Genomic DNA, 25615 nt, shown 5'->3' with positions numbered 1-25615 from the left:
TAAAGCCTGATGTGAACATCACCAGCGTGAACCAAACCCCTAAATCCACCCTTCTTTGGTTTAAGAGTCATCACAAAGTGCTTAATTAAGTAAGCTTCACTTAATCACCAAATTTTTGCATGGGAAGCAAGTTCCCAGGAATCGGGCACTTGACAAGTTCTTTAAGCTGAGCAGGGGGGAGAACTGCGGCCCAGACGAAGAGTCTGGGCTTTTCATTGGAGGCCCTCGCCCATTCATCACAGAGGGGAAGGGGAATTAAAAGGCTTTAGCTAGAGCTATGCGAGAACTCCCACATTCCAGCCGAATGAATCACTGGAGGGGCCCACTGTCTGGGCTTGTGCAGGCAGAAAGCAAAGGTGGGGGTGAAGGGAGGCATCTTGAGGGACAGGTTGAGGGGCTTGTGGGGCCAGGGCGAGGGGCACACATGGAGACACAGGGATCTGCCCTGTGCAATCTTAGATAGGGTTTCAACGGCCCCTCCCTCTTATTTCAGGAGGAGGTTTGCCAATTATAAATTGATTTGAAGAGTAAATTGTTGTTTGTGATGTGTGTAAGACTGTTTGTGATGTAAGACTGTATTTGTGTGTGAAGGCTACCATTTAATTTCTTCCAAGATACCTTCCTAATCCAGGGCTTCCCTCAGCACTGGATTAATCAGTACAAAGATGAATTTATTTTTCTATCTTAATGGCTGTGTGTCTATTTTTATATGTATTAGCAAAAAAATATATAGAACCAGCACCTTATTCTGTGATTTTGTGGGTATTATCAAGTCAAAATGGTTGTAAAGGAAACAGTAACTCTTTAAAGATAGAACAAAGATGTGATCAAATTCAAGACACACACGTGATGAGGTTTGGGAAACTCTGCCCTGCCTGACACACTTCCCTTCTCCCATAGTATTTGTCACAACTGGGACTCTTGTCCCCAGACTGTCTAGGACACTGATTGCGCCCATTTTTCAGATTAAAAAACTGAGACTCAGACAACACAAAACAGCTTCTCTCCTCTTTCCTGGGATAGGAGTGGCACTACTGTACTGTCAGAAAAAATTGTGAACCATGTTGATAAAGGCAAAAAAAATGATAAATATAAGATTGCTGTCTGTTCTTGTTTGGCACGACCCTCTAGGTTAGTGTGCCTTTCATTGTCTTTGAACGATTTCATAACCCTAAGTTAAAAAATAAAACTCGATAGTATTACAAATGATCCATGCCGTAGAAATGCAAATGAATTTTGTCCAGGGGAATGCAATTGATTATTGCCCTGCAGTTATCAACAAATTTTGCATGAATCCCAGCATGTAAATGAATCCCAGCATTTCTTATTGCCTCTGTGTGTGTGTGTGTGTGTGTGTGTGTGTGTGTGTGTGTGTGTTGTTTAAAATCGCCTTTGAACCAGTCATGCCATCTTTCTGGTTCCCTCATTAATTAATGAGTTACATGCAATCTTCGACACGTGTTTATTTTGTAACTGCACTGGAGTCATGATTTTACCTTTCTTTAGAAATTATCCTTTAACTGTGTCCACCCAATGAAAACCTCCTATTTGGTATTTAAGGAAAGGTCAAATTAAATAAGCAATGTGAGATGGGGGGAGTGGAAGAAATGTGTCTGGATAGTATTTTGAATCTAAATTGTTGAGTGCATGTGTGCGTTTCATTTTCAGTGGGCGTTCTACCTTTTCTGTCTCCACATCTCGTTTGAGCAGCCCGCCAGTTCCAGTGTTGTCATTGGAAATGACTAAAGGCAATGCAGACCTGAACAGGGTCCATGGTTTCCTGGTGAGTGTTTCAAAACTAAAATCCTGGCTGTAGCACCACCCTGGCGGGGGATGGGCTTTCAGAATATCTGTCCAAGGTGATGCTTTTCTCCTGCCCAATGGGATGAGAGCAGGAAGTAGAAATCAAATTAATTTACAGAAAATGAACAGCTGTGACATCTCGCATATTCTTGAGCTGGTGGGCAGGACTCTGGCAAGCCATAAGAATGGCAAAGGTAGCCGGAATTTGCTTTTGGCTTCATACGCACTGCCTCATTTAAGCCTCATCCTGCCATAAGGCGGGGCCTATGGTTAGCTCCATTTTTATAACAGAGAGAAACAGGGATCAGGGAGAGTAGCTGATTTCCCCAAGCCACACAGCAAGTCAGACATGCCAACCAGAGCCGAGGGCCAGTGCACTAAGTCAGAACCACTGTGGTTCCCAAAGTTAGCAGATTTGATAACTTCAGCACAGCTTGATGCAATGCTGATGCCAGGGCCTTCCTACCCTGAGATGGGGCCCAGGACTCTGCATTTAACCAACAACCAGCTTGACAGTGAGTGATGCAGAACCAGATTTGGAAACACTCCACATCACTGGATTAACACTAGCTCATGAACGGAAAAAAAATGCCAGATAATGTTTGTCAGAAAACACATTATGAACATCAAGAGGAAAAAGAAACCTCTGGCTGGGTCCCAAAGAACCCAGGAGACAAGCCATTGTCACAGAATCACCTAATAGTCAGGCCTGAAATGACCTGGGATGAGGCCAGCAACTCCTCATTTTTCAGAACTGGAATGACTCCTAGCATCTTTCTGTTTTACAGATAGAGAAACTGAGGCCTAGAAAGGAAAAAAGATTTGCTGAAGGCCCCACAGCTAGAAACAGGAAGAACAAAGGCCAGCACTGAAGAATCTTAGTACTCAGTCAATCTGTCTTGGCACTCAGTAATCTTAGTACTTAGTCAACCTAGTCTCAGCACTCAAGAATCTTAGGACTCAGTCGATTTCAGCCTTGGCACTCAGGGGTCTTAGTACTCAGTCAATCTTAGATGACTCTCTCTACACTTACTTTGTCACTCATTCACTGACTCACCGAGGCATTTCATTTGTTCATTCATTCATTGATTTTTCAGTGAGTATGGATTAAATCCTCCTATCCATGAGGCATAATTGTTTATTAAACAAACACGTATCAACGACCCACTATGTGGCAAGCGCTGGGCACTGGGATATAAAGCAGTCACTATCTAGAGAGGGAAATCCATATATAAAAGAAAAAAAAAATAGCAACAGAAAGTAAATTCCACTACCCTATAGTTAACAACCCACTTTGAACACATATTATCTCATTCATTCCTCACACCTGCCAACTCTACAGGCAGGAAAGACCAGATCCTCAAATCTCACGTTAGCAGGTAAGGAAACATAGGCCAGAGGAGTGAAGTGACTTCCTCATGTGCCACAGGGTGTGTCGATTCTGTGGTTTCAACCCCAGATACCTTCCGAATCCACCTAGCATAGATCCATTTCCTGGAACATGGTTCGAGATGGCAGAGGAGGATCTAGGGACATGGATGGTGACTGAATGGCATCTCATTTGGAATAAATGGAGCTCACTGTGCGATGGACCATGCTAGAGTTCTGTTTAATACACAAGACAGGCAGGCACTGTTGCCTCACTTTACAGAAGAAACTGAGAGTTAGAAATGTGTGGGAACTGGCCCCAGTTCCCACAGCCAGTGGAGGAGAGGCTCTGCCTTCCTTGGATATGCCAGGTGATTTATCAGCATATTGTAGATGTTCTGTAAATACCTGTGGGATCCAAGAGGGCAGGCTGTCCACCTTTCCCTCTTCTTCCAGGAATTCCCCAAAACTATTCTCAAAGACAGCTCCATCCAAAGCAGAGAAAATCAGCCTCAAGGACCAAATATCTGAGACCAGGTTCCCGGCCACAGGAGCCACACCCGGCCCAGGGCCTGGCCGATCAAAGCCATCCTACCCAGGCCATGTGATGTTTCAGGAAGCATATGACCCAATCTGGACCAATAAAAATCTTCCTTAGAAATTTTCCCCCTGGCAGGCTGCTAGGCATGGGGGATATTAGTTCAGGGAGGCTAATGTCCATTTCAGCCTCTGTTCAGGGCCTGCTTGAAAAATGAAGCCAAGAGGTGGAGAGAGAGGGGAGAGCCCTCATGGACTCAGGCAGTGCCAAAGCACCTACTAAGTTCCAGGCTCTGAGCTAACTTCTAGTGATTCCTAGTGGTCCCTGCTTTTAAATGGCTCAAAGACTGGTGAGGGAAAGAGACAGATTAACCCACCATTATAATTCAGTGTAACATGCTCTCTGAGATGGGAGGGGGACTAAAACCCTGAGACTGACTAGGAATGCTTCTTGAAGGAGATGCCATTTGAGCTAAGACTGGAAGAAGTGCTGGTGCTAGCCCATGAGAGGAGCAGCATTCCAGACAGAAGGAACAGCAGGGAGAAACTTGGCAGTGGCCTGGGATGCTTTTGTGGAGCAGTGAGCTTGGAGCCTGCAGCGCTAGGCAGGGGCCAGGCTTTCATGCAATTATGCTCATAGGCATGCAAGCCAGATGTGTCCTGAATTCCTCTGAGAGAGCTCTCCCAGGCTGTGGTTCTGAAGATGGAGCCACTCTCCTCTGCACACCCACCACTGTGATTTGTGGCCCTGAAGTTCCTCTCTCTGGCGGTCTCTCTCTCTCCTCTCTGCTGCAAACTTAGAATCTGAGCCTGCCACTGAGCTGAGACCCTCATAAACTTCTTTCAGGCTGGGAAGTCTCCTTGGTGCTGCCAGGAAAAAGATCCAGGTGGAGTGTCTGAGCATAGGACACAGCTTCTGCAGGGGACATATGCTTCAGCCTACAAGAGAGAGAGGACAACTACTGAGAAAGATGACTTTAACTCTGAATCTCAGAAAGAGAGGCTGACCACTCATCAGGAGATACACAGAGGGAAGAGAGCACTCAACATCTCTTCCAAACTTAGTCATCTTGCTTTGAAAGCTACTGGATTTGCTCAGCCTTGGATTCCCAGAGGAGAAACTGGAAGAAGGGATTTAGGCTTTTTGGTTGCAAAAAAGGTGGGGCGTTGGTGGCCTTTAGGTTAGCTCTTAAGCACAGAGTTGGGAAGAAATTGATGAGCAGCTGAGAACCCAGCCTCTCCAATTTACCTCTCTTGAAAGAGAGGTTTGCTGGGCAGCTGCTGGTGCAGATTCGAAGACCTGAATTCCAACCTGCTTTGTGACTCACCTGGCTGCCTTACGTTCTCCATTACATCCGATCATACCCTGCAATTATCAATCATCACGCATCTCAGACCTTTGTCATTATCATTGCTTGGCCCATCTTGGGTCTCCTTCATTTGTTCTAGGCTTTTTGAGGGACCCCAGAGCCCAGCACCCAATATTTTCTGATTGGATGGATAGATGATCACATGGAGCTCTCTGTCAAGTTGTAGATATGTCACTTTATTTTTCTTGGTTTCAGTCTTCGTGTCTGTCAAATCAGAATGATGATTTCTTTGGTTGGTTGCGCATACCCAGTGTGTAACTGGGCTGCAGTATGTGATGGTGATGAGTAGAGCAAATGTTCCTGTTGATGACGGTGCTGTAGAGGAGGACACACATTTTGTCGATTTACTTTGTTCTTTGTCTTTGAAATCAAAAAGAATTTGGAATATAGAAATAGTTTCTTTCTATAATCCTCATCTTCCTTTGGCTTCTTTGCATGTACTGAATCCCTACATACCATGGATTTTGCAAATATAATGTCTCAAACACATAGTTCCAAGTTGAGTGCCTGGGATGCAGAGTGGGACAGAATTTAGCATGCATGTCATTTATTAGCAAGAGTCTTGGGAATGATACTTGTGTTGGGGAAAAAAGAAGAAAAGTTGGTGGAGGAAAATGTTGAATGTGGGGTACAGGCAAAACGATAGCCTTGGTCAACTGCCTGGAGCTAGACTGGCTCTTCAGAGTCATTTAGCCCTTTACATTCTGCAGTGATTAGTCACTGGATGTCACCATAGGGAATGAATGTCTGGACCTGAGGTCTTTCATTAAGGGGCTGATGGCTGCAGCTATCTGTTGATGACAACACTCCCAGCCTCTGGGGCAAGTAGGCCTTTCTCGAAGGAGCATCTGGGTGACGCCCCATGGTGACCATTGTACAACTGTCCTCACAGGTAGGTACCATTATCTCCACTTAGAAATGATGACACTGAGGCTCAGATGGGTGATGGGTCTTGGCTAAGGACGCACAGCACAGACGGGAAGTGCCAGGACTTTCCACCTCCAGAACTACCACCCCAGTGTCGTGCCAAGCAGCCAAAAGCACAAACTTTGCTCTCGAGTCACTTCCCGTCAGCTGGCAGGCCCACCATCCAGCGCCTCTCACTTCTGCCTGAAGTCTGTGTGGAGGCGAGGTGGCTTCCCCACTCGATCCCATCCATCCGCTTGTGTTTATTCTGTGTGCAGCCAGCAGCTGCTGGGGCCGGAGCTGCCAACTCTGCTTTGCTCTCCACCCATTTCAGAGAGTTCTCCTCTGCTGGCTCTTTCTGGGAAGCCTAGCTTCCCCCTCCCCAGTGGTGTGGCCGGGTTTCAGAGAAGCCTGGGATGGGGGAGGGGACAAGATTAAAAGATTAAATAACATCCAGGATGGTGGGGGTACAGAGAGTGGCTGCAAAAATTTTACTTTGGGTGCTAGCCCAGTTTCAGTTTTAATTTTTTTCTTTTTTCTTACCAATACATAGCTTTATAACATTGCAGAATATGGTCAGTCAAATGTCCCGGGCTTATTATTGTCGGTTTTAAACATGGATTTGAGTACAGCAGACCGGGGTTCTGATCTGTGTTTTGCTGTGTGACCTTAACCAGGTGTCTTCACCTCTCTGAGCTCCCGATTCCTCCTCTGTAAAGTGGGTTAATAATCTCATCTCTCGTAGGGTCTATTTGTCAGCTATATGTAAGATTGTTAGGGTGATCTACAGTGGACCTAATAGGTACTTAAAAAATGACATCTAGTATTATTATTACTCTCTTGTACTTTCTCCAATCAGATTGTCAATGAGCCTGTCTTCTACTGGTCCAAATATTACTTGAGTTGTTATGGTGCTTTGCAGTGTACTGCTCAGTTCTTGCATCCTCCTGGAAGATGCCAGGATCTTTGTCCAACCTGCAAAGCAAACCTCTCCTTGCCCCTTTCAACCACCCTCAGCTGATCAGTTCTACCCATCCTTCAGCTCTTGGATCATGCATCACTTCCCCTAGGACAGCGGTTGGCAAATTTATTCTTTAAAGAGGTAAATAATCTAGGCTTTGCGAGACACACAGTCGCTATTGCTGCAACTCAACTCTGCCACCATTGCATGAAATTGGCCACAGGCAACCCATAAATGAATGGGCATGGCCATGTTTCAATAAAACTTTGTCTATGGACACGGAAATTTGAATTTCATATAATGTTCACATGGTGTGAAATGTTATTTTGACTTCGAACGAATCATTTAAAAATGTAAAAACCATCTCTAACTTGGGAACTGTACAAAAGTAGGTTGTAGGCCAGATCTGGTGTGGGCTGGAGTTTGCTGACCCTTGATCTAGGAGAGTCTTGTCCCTCAGACAGGCTACATGAACCCTTCTTGCAGGTTTCCATGTTTCTGAGTTACCCTGTCACAGCACTGGCCACAGCCCATTGCATTTACTGTTAACTCCTCTATGGACTATGAGCAATTTAAGAGGGACACTGGGTCTCATTCACTGCTAAACCCTCAATAGCCAGCACACAGTAGGTGCTCAAAAATTGCATGACAAACAAGCCCATGTGTAGAATAAACGTAGTCATTCAACAGCTTCATAGAGCAGATATTATACTAAGCCCCATTTCACAGATGTGAAAAATGAGGCTCAGAGATAATTCCTTGGGATTATCTCAATGCTGCCCACTGCAAAAAATAGCAGTTACTCAGTGCCAGAGATAGTGTGAGGGGCTTTGTATGCATGGCCTTGCGCCCTATTTACCGAGCTCCTGCTGTGTTGGGACCTGCCAACCCAGGACCGTCGTAGCCCCGAGATGCAGAGCATTGGATTCTGCACTGCCAGAGCACCAGACTGGACGTTTCACCAGGAAAGGACCACTCTTGTCTTGCTTACTGCTGAGTCCGCAGCACCCAGGCCAGCACTTGGCACAGAGTAGGGTTTCAAAGACCATTTGTCGCACAATGAATGTCCACCCAATCCGGGCCAGGTGCTGCGTCTTGAGTTTCCGTATTTGAGTCCTCCATCTTCTGTCATCACATCCCAGCAGTGCAGTTTGCAAATCAGCTTAAAAAATAAATTAATTAAATTTTTTAATAAAAGAAAGAAAAAGAAAAACAAAAAGCAGTGACATCCCAGCCAGCAGCAGCAACAGCCGCATCTGCTGAGTCAGATAGGTCATCCATCCACAATACGCAATGGCTCATCATTGAGTGATTTCCCTTCTCTAGATACATAAATTAATAAAGAAAGCGTCTGGGTGTGCAGATGCCAGGACAGGAGAGGAAAAGATGTCTCCAGCTGGTAAAAGTAGCCTCCCCAAGAAGAATGCCCACATCTGCTGAGGCAGGAGATATGGGGTGAGGAGCAGGCCCCAACCTCAGCCAAGAGGCCTGCAACATAACGAGGCCCCCACTCCAGATTAAGTGGGTTCAGCGTGAGTGCCAGTTGTCCAACACAGACCCTTGCTGCAAGTGGCCCCTGACGGTGTGTTTGATCTCCAGCCCAAATTGTGCCCCAGCAGCTGGTTCCATTAAGTAGGCCCGAGTGGCAGGAGGCCTCGGTGGGATAAGGAGGGGCTTTATCCCTCGTGCTGGCTTCTTGGCAGAGTCCCTTGACTGCATATCACAGACGCCCACTGCAGCCCCCTTGGTGGTACTGTTGTGAATCCCACTTGTTGACGGTGGCCTTGTTGCAGGATTTAATGGTGGAATAATATTTACACAGCAAACTCCTCTGGAGGTGTCCTAAACACCGTAAAAGGGATTTTCGGAGCTTAATGAGCCTTAGTGAAGTCAAGACAGGATAATGTGGCAACTGCTGGCTCTAATCTGCTCTGGCACCTTCTACATAGTCAGACTTAGTGGGCGGAACCATAAGGAGAGCTGGCAAAAGTTGCTTTTTAACTGCCTGCCCTCCTTTCTCCCCCTGCGAACTCTGTAATGGTATTAGCACCAGGGGGCCTCCAATGGCCGCATGCATCTTAGCTGTTCTATGAGCCAGCAGACCCCAGGCTCAGGCCTCTGGGTTCATCTCTAGACTTTTTAATAGGTGAGTATTAGGACAGGGATGAGCAGGAGGGAGGTGAACCTCATCACCTCTCCTTTCTTTCTTTCTTTCTTTTTTTTCTAAAGGCAGCACTAAACTTCTAAGCCTTAAAAAAAAAAAAAAAAAAAACTTGGATTTTAAGATGTTGATAACATCCAATTTTATGCCCTATGGTTCTGAAAGGCCTGAGCCACAATTCATTCCTTCATCTGAACCAGCAGAGCTGCACCTGGAAAGATGACCTTGGCTTCAGACACACAATCCTAGGTTGAAATCTTGACCCTGCCACCTCCTAACTGAGTCCTTTCTCCAAATCTCAGTTTTGTCATCAGTCAGAAGGGAATGATGGCCTATGGTAGCAAGAATATGAATAAAGAATTCATAAAAACTATTTTAAAAAGTCCTTCTGACCTCAGTAAACTCACCTGTAAAACAAGACTCCTATTACCTACCTCTGAAGATCAGATGAGATAAGCTGGCCCCTTCTAGCTTGGATTTGGGTCTAGGAGTCCTGCCCACAAGCCAATAGCTGTTACTGTTACTGTCCTCTGCCTTCAGTTCATTGTGATTTACTGATATCTGAGAGGCTGCCATTGGAAAAAAATTTTTTCTTCAGAATTGAGAAGGGATCCTCAATGGTCAGAGAACTCATTCCTTCACTTCTACATAACCGCAGTCAGATCCTGAGCCCTGAATTTTGTTTATGCTGGAAGGGAATCTGTGCAGAAACAAGGAAAGACTGGGTTATGTGAGACTTAGGGACCAGATGGCTGCTTCAGAGGCCTCTAGCCGGGATGCTCTGGTTACGGGGAGATAAGCAGTTGCTGGCAGTGTGAATTTGGGGATCTGGGCAGGAGACTGTGGATAACTCTGACCAATGCAGTCCTAAATGGAGGGGTCCTTGCCAGCTCCAAGCAGACCTCATTGATCCATTCAGAAGTCCTCTATGCATGTCATGTGGTCACTAAGCCTGGCTGTGAGTCTTTACGTTATTAGCTATGTTCCCTTATGAAATTAATTGGCCTCTCTGACCTTCAGTCCTCTCATCTGGAAAGGTTCTCGTCTCGTAGAGTTGCTGTGAGGTTTGAATGGGATGGTCCATTTAGAGTTCCTGGCATAGAATATGTTCTTTATATGAAGCACTTATGACCCCCAGTATTCTTAAACCTATGAGCTTAGACCCGGAGATTTACAAGAACATATAAACATACGTTTATATGTTTACATTATTTACAAAAACAATATAAACATATTGTTTATAACAATATGTCCTTTTACTGCCTCCAATTTAGAAAATCCCAGGGAAGGCCTCTGACTGGCCTGTCCCATCATGTGACCATCCTTTACTAATCACTGTGTCCAAAGAGCTGCCTATGGTTACGTTATAAGGGTTTTTATGCACCACATGTTCTAATCACCAGGTATTATACAAATGACTTTTCATTGCCAGCAGCATGAGAGATAGAAATCTTGCCAGTTACCTTCACTATGGCAGTAGGATTATTTTGAAAAATTTGTTTTCAAGGTAAATTTTATATTATATATATATATTACCATGATTTGTTTTTAAAGGAATGAAGTACGGATACATGCTACAACATGAGTGAACTTTGCAAATATTATGTTAGTGAAAGAAGTCATTCATAAAAGGCCACATGTGACATGATTCCATTTATATGAATTGTACAAAACAGGAAACTCAGAGAAACAAACCATAGATTAGTGGTTGCCAGGGACTGTTGGTAGAAGGGAATGGGGAGTGACTGCTAATAGTTAAAGAGTGTCTTTTGGCCCTGGGGGGGTGGGGGGAGGTGAAAATGAAAAATATAGAGTGAAATTGTTGTACAACTTTGTGAATATTCTAAAACCCAGAAAACTGTACTCTGTGAAAGTGTGAATTGTATGATAAGTACGTTTACCTCAATAAAGCCAATATTTTTTAAAAGGCGAAACAAAATAATAAAGGTTTTTATCTTAAGAGAAGGAGAGTGGGCACATTTTCCAGGAAGGGAAAAATAAGAGTCACTAAAGGCCATTTCAATGGCTCTGTGATCTCGTATAAATTTCTAAACATCTCTGAGTTTGATATGAGATCTGCAAAATAGTCACAAATATGTTTACTCTCTGTTGAGTTGTTTTGAAGATGAAGCCGAAGAAACCACATGACGTGATGCCTGGCACATGGTCCAGCTCAAATGTTTGCTGGATCAGAGTCGGAACCGTCTTAGAGTTGGGGCTGTAAATCCCAAGGGATCGCTAACGATTAGTAATCATATAGCAATAAGGAATAATTTACCCAGTCATTGGTTATTCTTTTCCAGTTCAGAGACAGAAAAAATGTATGTAGGAGATGAGCCTATATGTGCCTTGGAATTCCTAAGACTAATTCATTTTTTGTATCACTGGTCTTTAAAAAATTAAATGAGAGTGGTGAAGATGATGAATTTTGTACTAAACTTAAATGGGTTCCAGATCCTCTTTTTTCACTAACATTTTATTGTAAAACATTTCAAACATAGAAAATTTGAAAGAAGTTTACAACGAACTATTTATAAACTTTATATCCTCTACCTAGATCCTACCATTAGCATCTTTATACTTGCTTTAGCATATCTATCCATCTATCTAACCTTCTATCCATCCATTAAGCCATCTTATTTTTTTTGCATTTCAAGCAAACATTTCAGTAATGCAATATCAATATTTGTTTACAGTTTTTTGTGTAAAAAGTACATGAATATATTGAAATGCATAAATTATAACTGCACTGACACTGAGTTTAGTCAAACGTAAACATCGTGTAACCCAAACCCCTCATTCCCCCAGGCAAACATTGTTCTAATTGTTTCCTGCCATCAATTAGTTTTGTTTGTTTTAGAACTTCCTATAAGCAAAATCATACAATTCGTACTCGTCTGTGTCTGACTTCTTTCACTCAACAAAGTTTTGGAGACTGACCCATATCATTACATTTATCAATTGTTTGTCTTTTTTACGGTTGTGTAGGATTTTAATGTGTGAAAATACTAAAATTCCTTTATTCATTTTCTTGTTGATAGTCATTGGGCCTTGTTTAGTTTTGCTATAAACAAAGCTCTTGTGAACATTCTTATACAAGACTTTTTGTGAACATGTTTCATTTCTTTTGGTAAATATTTTAAGAGTTAAATTTCTGGGTTATGTTGAGTTTCATGAAAAACTTTATAAAAATTTTTTTCTGAAGTGGTTATACCATTTTACATTCCCACCAGCAATATATGGTCTTAGCTGCTCCACATTCTCATTGACATTTGGTATGGTGCTGCCTCTCTTTTTAATCTTAGCCATTCTTGTGAGCATATAGTATTATCTCACTGTGTGTACAGACTATTTATTTTATTTTATTTTATTTTTAACCACAGCTAAATTCTCCTACATTTCATAAAATACCTGAACTGGAAGGATCCTTATTTTGCAGATGGGGAAAGTAAGGTCTAGAGAGAGAAAGAGATTGACCCAGTGTTTCACGGCATGTTATAGGTAAAACTAAACTGATAATCCAGACTCTTGACTACAGATCCACAATAAGATTATGTTACTAAGATGAGCATCTACTATGTATGGGGCACTGTAGCAAACTTTCTTATATTTACTATTTAGATTATTTCACTAGATTATTTCATTAGCTTATTTCATTCCTTTATTCATTCAATAGACACTCACTAAGCCATTCCCTGGGCCCTGTACCCTTTTAGGTCTTACAGGTGCAGAAACAAACAATAAAACCATTCTGGCCTCTTCCAAGAAGCTTATACTCAAGTGCATGAGAATTGTCAATTCTTAATCCAAATAGTATTTTTTTTCTCTTTAGACATAGTAAGAGCCACGTGCATTAATGCATGAAGTGTGCTTTCTTCGGTGTAAAGGAAGCTGCTACAAGTACTTCAGGAGTCATCATTGCTAGCACAGAGATGGTTCTAACTTCAGAAAATATATATTTTTACTCTTTCCTTCCACTTCGTTTCTGAATTTTGGCCATCTCATGTCATATTTTCCCCTGGAAGAGTTCTGCTGAGTGTCTCCTGAGGAAAGTTAGATGTCCAAGAGTCCAGTTCCCCTGGGAAGAAAAGCCACAAAGAGAGAGTACAATGTTTTCTTAACACTGGTCGCTCATAGGAGGTCTATGGGGTCCAGATAAACCTGCTTAGTTTATCCTAAACTTGACTGGGAGTGCATTTCCAGTCTAAGGCAGAGCATCATACAATTTCAAAAGGAGAAAAGACCTTGGATATTGTATTATTCTGGTCTGGTCCTGCCGCTCTCCCCCTCACTCCTTACTCAGCCCCTCTGAACAATGCTGAGTGCTTAGATAAACTCTCATTCTCAGACCAGAATCTTCGCTCAACCTTTTTCCTTGCTAGGAACATTTTCCCCACTCCTCACTCTACCATCTCCCTTTGACTGAAAAATTCCTATATGTTCTTCAGGTCACATTTTGTTGTCACCTCCTCTAGGATGTCTTCCCTGATTGCTTCTAGGTGCATCAGTTGGTTTCCCTAGGCTCCCACCATTCTCTCTGCTTCTCTCAACTTGGCACTAGTCACTTTTTGTATACGTGTATGTATGCTTCTCTCTTCCCTGAAATACTATCAGCCTGAGAAGAGCAAGCACTGTGCCTGATTCCTTTACTATTGAATTCCCAGGGCAAGCACAGGGCCTGGCACATAGTGATGGTTGAAAATGTTGACTGAATAATGGACTGAACCCACTGGTTTCCATACCCTCTCAGTTCCCTGGAATCCAACTTCTCTGCCAATAAATGTCAATCTGACAATAGCTGACACATCCTGGCAGATTCCTGGTTCTCTTCTCATGACTGTTCTCCCCAGATCTGTTTCAATGTTAAGCTAATAAAACCCTTGAGGGTCCTGGTCAACATCCCCAACTTCTGGAGGTGGCAGTATCTCAAAAACTGTGAGAGTGAAACTTGTTCCTGGAGATTCTCACCATGACCCCCTATAAGATAGAAAGATAAGGATTGTGTAGCTCAGGCCAGCAGCTTCCACTGCACTGTCATAACAAGGATCCCAGGTGAGATGGCACAGGTGGTGTAATTACAGGTGAGGTGGATCATGAGTAGAAATCAGCTATAAACCAGTCCTCCCACTTGCTCCCTTGCAGCTCCCTACACCAGCTGCCCTCCATAGCTTCACCAAGCTGATCAAGTATCTGGTTCTGTAATGGTTTTGAGAGTAAAGAGTAAGAGTCAATAACTGGAGAAAACATGCTTCACATCCCCTATTAGGGAGAGTATGTTTAGATCGGGCCACAATGTCTAACATTTCATGATAGGGAAGCTTTTTTGCTTCCACTTCCTCCCTACAGCCCTCTGTGACTCTGTAAATAGTACAGATGAAGAACACGAAGTTTGAGACCCAGAATAGGTGTCTCTGATGACACTCAGCATACCAGCTTAGGTTCCAAACAGGAAACAAAATCCAGTCTAGGTACTTCACGCAGGATGAGATTTAATACAGGGATGTAGGTGCAAGCAGAACCACTGGAAAGACAGAAAGAGCAAGTTCTAGGTCCAGCCTCTTGGAATAATTCCCAGAAATTACAGAACAGAGCCCCCTGGACAGCTACCCCCGGGAGCAAGAAGCTGCTTCATATTCAACATTCTTGTGTCTGGACATGCAGGATGTGGAAGTATACAATGGGGTCTCTGCTGCAGGAAAGTCTCAAGTTTGCATGATTATACTTGCCACCAGCAGCAGCCACAAACCACCAGACTGTGGTTTTATATCAGCTTCCCAAATGTCACATCAGTGCCTCCTATTGGCAGGAATGGATCCGCACCCAGGACTCTAGCTGCAAGGGAGTCAAGAAAGATTCTACTTGGCTTTCCTGCCTCTCCAAACTAAAAGAGGTGCAATGGAAGTTCAGAGAGGCCACTCAGAAGACCAGCACATAGTCAGGACACGGGGCTGAATCCCAGCTCGGCCACTTTCTAAATATGTCCTTTATTGTTACTATGACATGGTAATGTGAGCAGCTATCTCATAGGGGTGCTGAGAGGGTTAAATAAGAGGATGTGTGTACAACGCTTGGTGCAGAGTCTTGAATATCTTAAGTCCTTAATAAAGGGTAGGATGTGAGAATTTTATTATTTTTGTCTTAGAAAAGAATAACCTCCCCCAAAAAATCAGGTTGCATGACCACACAAATATTTTCATTCTACTGCTGGGAGCAAACAATTATTGGAGAAATATAGTTTGGATGCAGAATTTTTGAATTTTAATAACTTTTTTTAACCTTTTCGGGGACATTGGAAAAGAATACTTGGGGTCAGGTATTTCCTGTTGGAGGACAGCCTATTGTATGGTTAATCACCCTCTGTATGTCAGTTCATGGAGCAGGACAGCATATTCGGAGAGAAGAAAAGGTTCTTGGTATTAGCTCTCCTGCCAACAAACAAACGTCCCACTTTGCTTGTGACCACAAAGAAGGTGAGGGAGAGGGTGTGGTATCCACATTTCCAGCCAGTACTTTGGGAGAATGGAGGAGACTTGTTAGTCTGTACCTAGAGAGACAGATGGGTGGACAGAAAGAAAAGAGATATCAGAATCAGGAAATCCAACGCAAATTCCTCTGAGCTGCATGACTTTGGGCAAGTCACGTTCCCTCTTGGAGCCTTTGCTTTCTCAACCACAATATGGGGATGACCGTTTCTCCCCTGCTGGGTTGGCTATGAGGACACAAAACCAAGCATTGAGTGTTCTGTTTCCCTACCTCTGCCCACAGGCCATGTCTTCCTGCAGAACATTGCCATGATTTGTGAGCTTTGGGCTGAAGGAGAGGGTGTGGGTGGGGTTGTTCATCCTGGGAGACAACAGTCTGCACTGGGCATCTCTGCCTCACTGAAGCTGCAGCTACACCTGCAGCAGCCAAGTCATCTTTCATAAAAAAGCGAGTATTTCTTTTCTCTCATCAGGGCCGGTGGAGAGAGAGTGACACAGATTCTCACCAGGCATGAAAGGCAGCAAGGACACCCTTTCCTATCACAGTTTCATACGGTACCTATCAAGGTAGCTGCTTTCAGGTAACAAGCACCATTAGAGAGTGAGACCACTTGGAAGAAGAGAAAAGCCACACATTGAAGGTGGCTGGGTCTGAGTCGAAGGATGCTTTCTCTAACTCTGCCACTTCCTCCCTACACAAGCTGCTATAGCTCCCAAGATGAGGGTCCCCACTCTGCTACAGTAGCTGAAATTATTAAGGAGCAGCTATCAGCATCTTGGGCCTGTTATTTTGTCAAGAACAAGAGCTGGATGCCCATTTGGGCACCTGAGGACGATGGCCCGAAAGGATCAGCAGGACACAGTGGAGAGGCCCCATCAGCCCATCTGGCAGCCGGACCCAGACCTGGCTGGCTGCACCATATTGTTTACCGTCTGGCAAATAGACAGATTTTTCACAAACCATATTCCTCTTCACATGCCTGGGCCTTTCCTGTCCAACTGTTCCAGCATCTGTTTCTCTTAAAATGTATTTATTACACCGAGAGGAATCATAATAGAGTTGGGTCTGAGGCCTTGAAGGCTGTGGCAGGTCCTTATCTCAGGGCCTCCTTTGAAAACAATCGCGTTGGGGAAAATAGTGCAGTATTTAACCTGGCAACAGCCTGCGCTAGTCATTGGGGTCAGAAACCACTGGATGTTAGCCCTGGGTATGAGGCTGAAGGGGAAAAACTACAGATGGTATTTGGGGGCTTGCTCTGGCATCTATCTGTGAGCAGCGTGACCTTGGGCAAATTTCTGAACCTCTGAGAACCTGTTTCCTCCTATGTGAGATGGGAATGAATCTACATAATCTCCACGGTGATGTGTTTCTTGTTTTGCCCCTGAAGGGTTCAAAAAGCTTATGCTGTGGAACTCAGTCACACCTACATACCCGAGAATATGCATTCATTCATTCATTCATTCATTCATCCATCCATTCATCATATTGTGAGATGAGAAAGCTATCTGCAAATCACTGGGAATACTATGGTGCTTTAAAAAACAAGAGAGGAAGGCCACCAAAAGCATATTTCTTACCCCTTGGATAATTCGAATATATGTACAAATATTCACAGCAGTTAGGATTCATGGGCCTAGTTTATCATGTGTCAGGCATGGTGCTAAACACCTTACAAACATCACCCCTCTTGTACTCCCAGCAGCCCTGTATCTTTGTCTCTACAGAGGAGAACGGGGAAACTGAGGCTCAGAAAGGTGGAGCAACTTGTCCAAAGTCACACAGCAAATACACTGATGGTAGGTACATCGGACAAGGATTTCACTGTTGGTCAACCAACTTGGATTCCTACTTAAACATCTTTGCAGCTTACAGAGATTTGTTACTGCCCTGATCTTATTTTACTTCTACAGTGGTGCTATGGGGAAGCTAGAGAGGCGGGTGAGTCCCACGTTACAATGAGGAAACTGAGACCCAGGGGTGGAAAGTGATTTCCCCAAGGTTACAAAGCAAATCAGTAACAGCACCAACTATAAATACAAGAACAAAAATAAAAATAAATCTAAGCCTTCCACCTTTCACCTTACTTAATAGGTACCAGATATAGTCGATTCCAAAACAGACTTGTTTAGATTTTAATATCTCTGAAGCAGATTCATCTTACGATGAACGGTGTGCTATATTTTAATTGGTAGCTAGCATTTATTGTTAGCAAAATGTAAAATAGTGGTGCGTATTACAATCAATGGCATAGTCGATGGAATGAAATATGGCGTTTACTGAACACCTAGTATGTGTAAGACTTAATACTAAGCATTCTTCTTGCTTGCCTTCCTCACCCAAGGAGGAGGCCCCAGACAAGCTGAGATCCTTGAGAAATCCTGGAAAGATGGGTTTTCGGTGCCGGGGTTTTATTCCGTTCACCGTGTTCCCTCACTCCAGCTCTGTTCACGTCACGAGGATTGCAGACAGATCCACGTTGAGGGGTCATGGTGGGGGTAATAACGACCATCTGCAGTCTCTCAAGAGCCTTCATCAAGGGATCTCTGAGCCTCTGTACAGGCGCTAGGCCCTCGTTCTCTACTAGGACACCTTCCCTGAGTCCCTGGGACCCAGAGAGACTTGGCTGGGCCCCCAGCAGTCCTCACGTGGAGCAATGGTAATCCTAATGCTGTTGTATGAGCTTTTGGAACAGTCATGGGGGAACCATTTTGCTGGCTCAGCCACCACCACTGAGTCCGGAGAGATAGGTGGGACTAGAGCAGGGGGAGCAAGTGTCTGCAGTCAAAACACAGTGACAGTTAGTTTGCTCAGGTGGACACCAAGTTGAGAGCAGAGCAGAGCAGCAGTGCTGGGAGCCGATTGCCCCTGGCAGGGCTGGGTCATGTTAGGAAAATAGATGCTCCTTCCACCCTGCCAGGACCTGGGGGGCCAGCATGGAAAATTAAGTCACAGCATCAAGGTATCTAAATATTTGGAGCAAATGTGGGCAATTTACCCCTTCATGGTATGTCTGTACCTTAGACAAATGAAGTGGGTAGGCATCTCAGGAAAGAAGAAAACCTGGGGGAGGCACATAGTAGGTGATCCATTCATGGATACGTCCCTTGGCAAGCTGGCAGAATAATGGAGTAGAGCCAGATTGGAACTGGAAGGGAACTTAAAGGCCACGTCCAGTCTTTTATAGATGATAGATGGGAGGCAAAGGAGGAATGAATCACCATGGTCACATAGCAAGTTTCATCACTAGCCAGGTGTGCATGCAACGCCTAGTGTAGTGGTTTTAAACCCATAGCATCAGAATACACACGTGCACATACGCAGTGGCTTTCCCATTATGGAAGCACTTCGAGTAAGGGATTGACAGGTAAAAATTTTTCTGAAAGGGTTTTATACTTAATTCACAAGTTGTGCCATAGAGGAATAGATCCAAGTTATGTTAAATGACACTCAAAGAAAATAAAATCCGTCATTGACTATAATCGATGAACTCTGGGTTAGAAAAGTCAAATGTTTCTTTATTGCAGGACTTATCAGAACATTTAAAATGATATCGTGCATTCCCAAGCAATGAATGTGGAGGAGGATGGGATATGGATGAAAGGAGGTGCAAAATTAATGGATCTGAGAGCCCAGGATATTGTTTTCACTCCATTATCAATTTTCACAGCATTAGTGAAAAAAAAATTGATTTGTAAGGCTAAGATGACAAAGAATAAAAATAAATAAATAAAAATATAGCATCCATCAATCCATTCATCCATCCATCCACCCATTCCAATCCCTACACATTAATCTATCTATTTATCTAACTTTTCATCCATCCATCTATCCATTCTCCAAATAGTCACTACCACATGCCAGGTGCTGTACTAGTACAGGTAGCTTGCCATGCGAAAGGGGTACAGGTACGAAATGGATACATTTCTTGTTTAAGAAGGTACTTAACAGTTTGTGAAGGAGAAGAGAGGAGCAAATGCACAAGGCATGTGCTAAACCCACTGTGTGAATTCGCTCGGTCCTGACACAACCCTACGTGGTAGGTATCTCTATTGTCCTCATTTTAGAGATCAAAGAAATGGGACTCACAGAAGGGCAACAACTTGCCAACAGACTGCAGCTACTGAATGGGGGAATCAGAGTGGAGCCCTTGTTCTTTCTGACTCCAAAGCCTATGCTCCCATTCTATTTTTAAAGAAGGTGGATGATAGTTTAATGCACATTTGGCCTAGTTTCACTGTTTTGCCTATATATTCGATGGGTGATTACTGTGCACCTAACACGTGTGAGGCATTGTGAGAGAGCCAGGGCTACAATAGTGGCCCTGACATATTTTCTGCTACCAAGAGCTTGGAAGACAACCCCGATAGAGTGTGATACGGGTTATGCTGAGGGTGGGGATGCCAGGATCCTGGGCCAGCGATCCAAGGATCTTCCTGGAGACAGTATGTGTATGAGTATGAATTAGCTGGGCAAACTGGGAGCTGGAGGAGCGGTGAAGAAGGAGGAGCAATGAAGAAAGAGGAGCACTCTAGGGAGATGCAGCAGCCTGCACATAGCCCCAGAGGCAGGAGAGGGAGGGCATCTGGGAGGTCTGCAAGTCACTTCCTGCAGCTGAGGAGTAGAGGGTAGGGGTAAGGGCTGGAAGGTCCTGAGAGAGAGCCCGTGCCAGGAGAGAGCTAAGCTGCCCCAAGGAGTGTGGGCCTTAGCCATCAGGCCCATTGTATGTGTTCAAAAGCCTCAGCCCTTTTATCTGTAAAATGGGGCTCATAACCATAATTATGGACCTAGGGAGCAGGAGTAGGCCTCTACTCTTGTACTTTTCCTAGTCACCATTTTTCATGTGCTCTGCGTGTATTGCCCTTGGCAATCACTGTCTGTTTCCAGCCCCTTGGGGAAGGAACTTAAGTGTTTTTGTTCCTCTCATCCTTTAAAGCTTAGCATGTAGCAGGGCATTCTTAAGTATTTGCTAAATGTCTGATGAAAGACCTACTGAATAGAAGAATGAATGAATCGCTCTCTCATGGGGATTTTTGAGAAGATATGATGAGCCAATAGGTCTTACAGCACAAAACCTGGCAGTCAGCAGGTGCTCACAGCACGTGAGTTTACATCTTTCTGCCTGCCCCTCTCCTGACACCTGGCCTGGGAGTGGCTTGAGGTCTTGAGCGGGACCTGAGTTCCCCCTCCAGCTGTCTCAGTGGCTCAACGAGGCCTTTTCTTCCTGCCTTGGAGCCTCAGAGCCCATTCTGAGCTCCGGAAGCAGCTGCCTGTGAATCAGCTCCACCAGCGTGACCATGCTGAGGCCTCTTTTGAGGGCCTGGAAGAACTTTCCAGCATGAGCTAACTCAGCAGCGGCTGTGCACATAGACACAGTACAGACGGGGAAATGATGAAGCCACCCCTCTTAACACTAAATCAATTACCTTCTCTTTAATTTGGAGAGGTGGGGACCACATTGGAGCCATGATGTCACCTGGCACAAACAGCCCCATGCCAGTCTCCATTTATGAGCTGCTCCAGGCCACCCGCAGCTTGGTTAGTTGACCCAGCTTGGTTTCCACCCCCAGGCGTTGTGGAGGGGCTTGAGTACCTCCCTGGGCAGACTTTCCTGCTGTTGAGCTTAAAATTGTACTGAGGACAGGAGTGTGCCCAGTGAGTCTGCTTCAGGGAGACCCACTCAAGCTACAGCCAGGTGGTTAAGTGTGAGGGATCTGACGCCAGCCTGCCTGGGTTCATAGCCCAGATTTGCTACTTCCTAGCTGTGCAAGCTGAGCTAGCCGCTTCCCACTCTGAGCCTCCGTTTTCTCATCTATAAAATAGGAATGATAGCAGTACTGATAATAGTACTTGCTTCATAGGTTGAGAGCATGGGTTAAACTGCTACTTATAGAGTGCTTAGAGCTCCGTCTGGCACATATAAGCATTAAATGCAGGTCGGTTAATATATGATTACTCTTGTTGCCTATTTTAGGTGGGCGAGTGACAGATGTTTCTCCAACGGGAAGGCAGCAGAGTGCAATGAGTTAGGAGTCCTGGAAGGTTGCCTCCCCTCTCTGGGCCTCAGTTGCCACTCTGGGGCGTGGGCATAATAATAGAGCCTACTTTGGAGGATAAGATTATGTTAGGATTAGATAAAAATACTCATAAAGACCATCCTGGGGCCCAGCACATAGTAGGTGTTCAATAAACGTGGCTCTTATGATCATCGCATCCTCTGTGTTTACTTGGATTCTTGCCGCTTGAGGGTGTCCATTTTCCTCCAAGGTCAGGCTCTGACCTGCCTTGGGAATTTGTTCAGCTCGTCTCTCTGACTGCTCTGCTTTCCCTACTTCTTCTCCAGGTCCTCCATGTCTCAGCACAGACACTCCTCTTCCAGAAAGCCTTCCATCATCTCCAGGCAGTGAAGGAAGCCCTCTGAGGCTCCCTTCAGCTGTCTGTGTGCCCTCCATTACCACACCTCCCCCCAGGATCCTTCTTGCCTGATTGTCTGCCCACTTCTGCCATTAAACTGTGTCTTCTTCAAAAACAGTGCCTGAGTCATCTTCCAACCCACTGCCGTCCAATGAATACCTGTTGCCTTTATAAACGACCAGACCCTGCTCTGCTCCTAATTGGCTGTGTGATTTGGAGAATGTCACCTGACCTCTCGGATCCTCAGCTTCTTCCCTACATTATGGAAATGACAGCAGTAAGCTCACAGGCTCACTGTGGGGCCTGATACAGGGATCGAGATCCATTGCTTACCCATAATAGGACCTTAATAAATACTTATTCTTCTGACAATCTGTGTGACCTATGGGCAAGTTCTTTAAGCTCTCTCTACCTCGGTTTACTCATCTGCAAAAGGTGGACAGCGACAGTACCTACATCATGCTGTGCTTTCAGGATTAAATGAATTAAATATGTAAAGCCCTCGGAAGCATGAACAGAATATAGTAAGTGATTACTACATGGTATTTGAGGTGATAATGGCATGATAATTAATTTTTTCTCCTCCTCGTGGCTGTTTCTGGCTTGAGTCTAGCCCTGGGTTGATTGTGTGGCAGATGCTTAATCAATGGCTCTATAAGAATTCCTTAAAATCTTCATCAGCAACCCCCCTCTCCAAGTCTGTACGTCTGCTGAGGGTGACCACTGAAAATGCATTGTCTTTACAGCTTTGAGTCTCTACATCTTCTGAGATTAAGTCACATCAACACAGGCTGTTAAACATTCATAGTAAGATCCTATTTCTAAGTGTTATACCAGACAGAGTTTGGTATAAGAGAAGGACAGAGAATGTGGAGGGTGGAGGGGCAGGGGGAAAGGATCAGAGGGGAAAGAGAAGTGGCTTACGACTTATGACTACAGGGAAGAATTGGGGAAGAGATCCTTCTTCTGCTCTTTCATTTATTCACTCAATATTATCGAGCGCTGCTCCAATCTGGAGCTTGGCAACAGAGGACACAAGGCACGTATCCTAGGCTTTGGATGTCCAGCCAAGGCAAAGAAGAGGCATGGACAGCCTGAAAGCAGAGATGACTGAGTTGAGATTTCTTACCTGTCATCTTCACTGCCTTCCTTAGAGGTCTCGATTGCTCCCCAGCGGCCTCTCATCTGCACAGCAGCATGGTGGACAGAGTCTAAGGGTCTTTTATTTGCCAGAAGAATGGCCTTGTTTATGTCCCAGCTCTGGGCCTTGGCAGGGAGGATGGCCTATTAGATCCCACCGCAAAGTGAGGTGCAATGGAAAAGTGACCATTCGGACAGCTGCTTCTGGTTGGGTGTCAGTTTAACCACGTGATGGATACAGCATACTCCTTAACGTGGGCGATGAGAGCAGAGCTAAATGACACTGAAGGACATCCACGGGATCCTATTGAGAGAAAAGTAAGTTCCAAAGACTATGGCAGGACAATTCCATTTATCGGAAGTTCTACCAGAGGCAAGATTAAACAATATCATGTTCAAGATTAGGAATTTATGCAATAAAATGATAAAGAAAGCAAGGGCTGAAAAATACAAAATTCAAAGTGGTGGTTCCTTTGGACGGAGAGGAGGAAATGAGGCTGAGAGAGCATGTGATGGTGGCAAAGGCCACTACGCTGGTCTTGTCCTTAAACTAGATAGTGAATACAAGGGGCTTTTACACTCTACACGAACCTCATAAATATTCACCTATATCTACCCAATATTTAATTTTATTTCTTTAAAAAATGGAAAAGTATTTGTAATATCCTACATGAAAAAACAAGTTTTAGAATAGAAGTCCAGTGCAGTTCCATTTTCCTTCATTCTTTTTCTCATCCATCAAACGTAAAACAATAGTACTCATGTCCAAGTACTCATGACCTAGGACAAATCATTTCCCCTCTGTGGACCTCAGTCTCCTTGTCTATATAATGAAATGAGCGAAAGAGTGTGAAGTGCACAATATGGTGCTTGACAAATAATAAGTGCTTAATATTTACCCCAAAGGGTTGTCACATGTGGGACTTTCAAACAATTCTTCTGCTTTTCCCCACCTTTTTGCCATTGATCTAAAATTCTTTTAACTGACCTCCACTTACCAAATGAAATGGATTAACCCATGCTCTTTATTCCTCTATCAAACATACCTCCAGCACCGGTGGTCCAAAGAACACTCCTGGCCAATGGCTGCTCTTCACCTCACCCAGTGTATCTCCTCCTGCTAGTTAAGTCACCTACTTATCAAAAACCAGTTGTATTTGTTCCAAAGCTTACTTATTCCACTTAAAGTTGTTAGCATAATTAGCATAACTAGATCATTTAATTAAACTTTAGGGAAACCAGTGACTTATGATTGTGCAAGGAAAAAATGCGTTTCCATGAAAATTAATTTAGATTCTTGAAAAGATACAATAAAAGTAATGGCTTTAATGTGTGTATATACATATATGTATATGATGCAAGCAAGAAAACTGATAGGAAGGGAATCAGAAAAGCCTGAGAAAAATCCTGCACTCAGGTATCTTTTCAAATGTTTTTAAATTCTTGCTTTACTGAAAGGAAATCAAATCCAGACATAGTAATGAGAGATGATGCATTATGACTGTGGGTTTAGTCAAGAAAGAGGTTGGACGTGACCTCCAGGCAGAGAGTTAAATTTAAAGGTAAGCCTTGGCCCAATATCAAACGTTTGGTGAATAAATGTCCATTTATATGCTTTAAGTAAAAATATATGGTTTTTTTACCCATAACCATAAAATCCCAAGACAAACAGAAAACTGAGTAAAAGAAATAGTATTTTATATCACAGAAAAACAGCTAATGGCTTAGTCTTTAAAGAGCTCTATTCACCAATCAATAAGAAAAAAAATAATAACTTAATGGAAAAGTAAGAAAAAGAATGAACAGAATTAACAGACTAAAAATACGAATATGAAAAACCACATAAGAAAAATGCTCAGCTTTGCTTTTGAGAGAAGAAATGCAAATTAAACCTCCATCAATATCTCCTTTTTTACCTATCGGATTGACAAAGATGCGAAAATTCAGTAACTTGCTGGGTTGGGAAGGCCGTGGGCAAGTGGGCACTCTCGGTACTCAGCAGGAGCAGAACCTGTGCGATATTCTTGCAGTTATCATAACTACTTATGGGCCTGCCATTCAATAATTCCACCTCCAGGAGTCTCCAATATAGATACTCTCTCACACATTCAAAATGTCATATGTACAAAGGTTTTCATTGTGGCATTGGCTTAAATAGCCAAATAAATAAGAAGCAACCTCAACATCCATCAATAGGGTGCTGGGACAGGAAACAAGGGCCCTTCCACGTGTGGCACAATGTAAGTGGACAAAGAGGGCCTTCGGGGACAATCTCTAAAATTCTGTGTTAAGTGAGCAAGCAAGATGCGCAATAGTATACTTTGTCATCTCTGTTTGCAAAAGAGAGAATACATAAACATAATAGCTTATATGTGCATAAGATATATAAGGAAGAATTCTTAAGAGGCCACAGCGTTGTTGCCTGTCGGAAAGAGAATTGGGTGACAGGGACATCGAGGAGAGGGATGGAGACAA

This window comes from Pteropus medius, unplaced genomic scaffold (genome assembly GCF_902729225.1).
Source record: "Pteropus medius unplaced genomic scaffold, Ma_sr-lr_union100, whole genome shotgun sequence".
Lineage (NCBI taxonomy): Eukaryota > Metazoa > Chordata > Mammalia > Chiroptera > Pteropodidae > Pteropus > Pteropus medius.
Note: the sequence above shows the minus strand (reverse complement) of the source record.